Source organism: Pollicipes pollicipes, unplaced genomic scaffold (genome assembly GCF_011947565.3).
Source record: "Pollicipes pollicipes isolate AB1234 unplaced genomic scaffold, Ppol_2.1 Scaffold_7231;HRSCAF=8579_pilon_pilon_pilon, whole genome shotgun sequence".
In the NCBI taxonomy this organism is placed as follows: Eukaryota; Metazoa; Arthropoda; class Thecostraca; order Pollicipedomorpha; family Pollicipedidae; genus Pollicipes; species Pollicipes pollicipes.
In genome coordinates, this window is record NW_023597034.1 from 2,172,624 (window position 1) to 2,176,642 (window position 4,019).

Here is a 4,019-nt window from a genome sequence, read left to right on the forward strand (position 1 = left end):
GGTAAGGTTTGGCTACCAAGAATATTTTTCCTTGGGATTATTTATGCAAGTGATTTTTAACCCTTATATAACCATTGAGGTGCAATGACATTCTTGCTGTTGCTAGCCCTTTGGCATTATTAAATCAGTTGTTAACAGTCATTCATAAATTAAAAGCTGCTGTCTCATAGGCTTGACATAGAGTAGTCGACCTATGTGGTACTAATGGCACGGGTCACCAGCTGAGACATTACCTTAGTGCTGTACTGTGACAGGACATAATGGACAATGATATGTTGTTTGTACTGCAAACCATGCTGCCTTCATAGTAAATTCCATCATGAAAAGATGGGTCAAGTGTCCTCTTAATATTAACTCCCCACCTAACATATGGCTGACCACAAACATATGACGTAATCTACAAATCACTTTCAGCAAAGCAGACAACCAAGAAGTGGCATCACTTGCTTAGTCTATTTTGGGAATCCACAAAACGTAGGTGAAAAGTTGCAAACACATCTTCCACTTCCACAGTCATACAATAAGCTGCAGCCATAGTAGGAAAATTTTACATGTATGAAATGACACTGCAAACATGCTGACCTAGCACAAGGCTGGGAACATGACAAGTGCATGTAGTTTTGGTTGGATGGGCAAAATGTAAGGAAGTGATGAAGCTCCCACTGCACACAATGCTCACGGTAGAAATATTATAAAGTGCTATCCAAGACACCAAGAGCAATACTTTTCCACCTTTCTCAGCACCCAGCATCTCAAGCAAGCTGCATATACTGACACTGATGACTCACGAGCTGGCATGCATGCAAAATTTGTGAAGACAGTACAATGTGCATCAGTAATAATACAGCTCTATATTTTTAGAATCATTCACGGAAAGACAATTTTGCAAAGCCCGATAATGTGAGCTTATACTGAGCATGTGCATTAATGAGCTCCACGCACCAGCCCCTACTGCCAAAACTATTTGCTGATATAAAGACATGCAATGTATTAATTACATGCTGCAATGCCTCAATAGGTTCAAAATGTTGGCAAGATCATAATGAATTACCAGCTTGCCGTTATGCACCCCTGCAACGTAAGTGCTAATGCTTTTCTTATTTTGCCAGCGTTTCTTTGTCATGTTCAACCACAATCAAAGGTAGAGGCAGGTATCAATATATCACATTTTCTTGGGAGTCAGTAGACTTAAAGACTGCCAAAACATTGTTCTCTCCCAGAGGCACAAACCTCGCACGCACACTCCCCATCACATCAAGATCAATACAAGCCACTGGCACACACCACCGGTGATCACACACATTTCAAGTCCCCGATTCGCATTCTTTTGTCAATTAAGTGTGATTTCACACTCGCACATGTCGCGGAACTATCAATCAGCAGGTTTTCTCGCAATTTCCGCACAGATTTTTGGTCATAACACCGCTTTCCACCGCGGCCTCCCTTCAAAACCAAGTCCCAATGGGGGTTCATGGTAATACGGCCCAAGAGGTTGTACTTGTAGAACACAATTTTGTGTTCAAGATTTAAATTTGAGGTACAATATGTGTGAAATATTTAGTGAAACACATGTCTAAAATTACTGCAATGTTTCCCTAATTTTATAACGCCTTGCTAACCCATAAACCCGTGCAAGGCTCTGTGCTCCGGTACACAGTACGCCAACCGAGCTGCCTGTAAGAGACACGTCAATAGGAAAACAAACGCAATCAGGGGAAAAAAGACAGATTTTCTCGAGAGTGCCCGTTTTTTGGGTGCCGTACTTTTTCCAGACAGTGGCGTTCTTTTTTGTAACAGTGACCGGTGGCTTAGAAATAAGGAAAAATGACCCGTTCACGACGAGTGCCGCACACCCCGAAAGTGCTCACTCTTACGTTCGCGACACGCATTCAGCAGCGAAATCTTGCTAACAACCAATGGTCCTCCGCGCATTGCATCATATGTGCCGCATCATCGCTTTTGCGAATGCACGTCACATGGCGTTTCTATGACGTCATTAATGCCGCGGCAACTTTGAAATAGGCTCCAAATAAACCTTTTCGCACTTTTGCGGGCGTTTAACTCAGAAACCAGGTCGTTCTGGGTCTTAAAAAGGACATGACCGTGAACTGCATCGAAAGGTCCTAAAGATGGCTATTTCAGTTCAAAAAGCCATACGAATGTGGAACATTCTCTTTAAGCGGCAGCATTCTTGCAGATATATATTCATATGATCAACAATACTTCAAGTGATGGTCAACCAAAACGATAGGTAGGTTCTTGGGGGTCCCAATCATTTACCCATAATCATGGCTCTACCCATCATGGAATGCCTACTAAAGGCACTCAGGTGCACCCTGGCACTGGACTTAGCTAAATGGAGTGCGAATGAATGGCTTGTGTGATTATTGGCTTGTGTGATTATTTCCATCCGCCAAATGCCGAGTCCCTGGGTCATGGTTTCAGTGACTAGGAGTGCCCACAGCTTTATATCTTGAGCGTGTACAAGTCATAGCCTTGTACCGATCACAGTCTTGGTAAGTGTAGGCACCCCTTATGCCAAAGAAAATATTTCGCGCGTCTGTGCGTAGTCAAAAGGCTGAACAAAATTAGAGGTCTCTTGGTCGATAGATACCACTCAGTGTTAGCGTACCTTGCACGGTAGGTTAAACCTATCCGGTCACAAAAGACAACGCCCCACTGACCAACCCACATTAATTTCAAGTCGTAAATATCCTAGGGTTGAACCACGAACATTACCTCGCTATCACCAATTGTACTAACAAACCACCCAGATTTTGGGTAATCAAAGGGACCAACGTAACCGACGTGCCTGAATGGAAGAGCCTCACCCTGGGGAAACCGCCTTCGTGATAGTGGCATCCCTTGAGCCAGGTAAGCATGAGCTGTGCCAGTTTGGTTAATGCATTTGTCATTTCGATCAGAAGTGGAGAATGGATAACGGTGGGGCAGGACCACACTGTCCTGCGGGGCCAACCGCTCAGCCTTAGCTCGCGTACGGACCCCTCTGCGGGGTGTGCGTCGGGCGCTCGGTCGGGGTCCGCTCCAGGGGGCCGCGCGGCCCACTCGTGGCTGGCGCAGGCAGCCTGACCGTGCAAGCGGGTCGCCGTGAAGATGCAGGATGAAGCAAGAGCTTGAGTGGGAAAAGCTATTATGTCAGTCCTGTTTTCATAATATCATGTTTCAGCGACTTACCACGGTACGCGACCGCAATGTTCACCTGTACACATTCAGCCTTCTCCGTTCTCAAGATAATGTGCCGCTGATATAGATTAAACTTCACGTATGTCATGTCACGCGTCTAAGTATGGCTTAAAAACACTAAAAAAATTTGCTGAATCCACATGTTACGAAGTAAACAACCTACGATTTGTTTCTTTTTTAGGGGGCATCAAGTTTTCAACTGTATTTAATCCTTGTTAGTTAAAACATAACACACCCCAAACAGCCATTATGGGCGCAATGTGGCCTTAAATGTCGACGCGCTCTAAAACCCCCAAATCATCATCAATAACCTACGACACCATACCGTGGCGATCGTGATAACCTTACAATCAACGAGTCTGCTTGGTCGCCCACAAACTAATACCACATGCCAGCATATCGCCGATGCTCTTTTGCGTTGTAATTTATGATGCAAGGAAAAGCAACACGATTAGTGACAGCAATATAAAAATACCGAAACACTACACAGATTTCTACTTCACACCGCCACCTGTCGGACAAAGTGAATACCTCCGATACCGAACTCCCTACCCAGAGCCGACTTGCTGGAAGTTTGCATTTGTTTGACATGACTTACCAGACGTATGTTTCCCAGCGGAGGTGTGGCTTCAAATTCAGTTGGGTCGGCTTTAACCCCTCCCCCTGCGAGCCCCCAGCTTTGAGAAGGACGTGGGCCAAATGCGGGAAGCACCAGGCTGTACGTTGCATTTTGGGGCAGGTGGCGTCATGTTTTGACTGCTTACTACTTCTCCCGATTCATTTTGAAAAAAACGCCCCTGGCTTGAAGTTTTAAG

At 45.1% G+C, this 4,019-nt stretch overlaps 1 non-coding gene across 1 annotated transcript; it reads right to left on the reverse strand.

The window, feature by feature from the left end:
* Nucleotides 1–2,716: 2,716 nt before the first annotated feature.
* Nucleotides 2,717–2,882, reverse strand: LOC119110751 (U1 spliceosomal RNA). Its single transcript, XR_005095552.1, has one exon. It is a non-coding gene; the product is annotated as a U1 spliceosomal RNA (small nuclear RNA).
* Nucleotides 2,883–4,019: the final 1,137 nt, after the last annotated feature.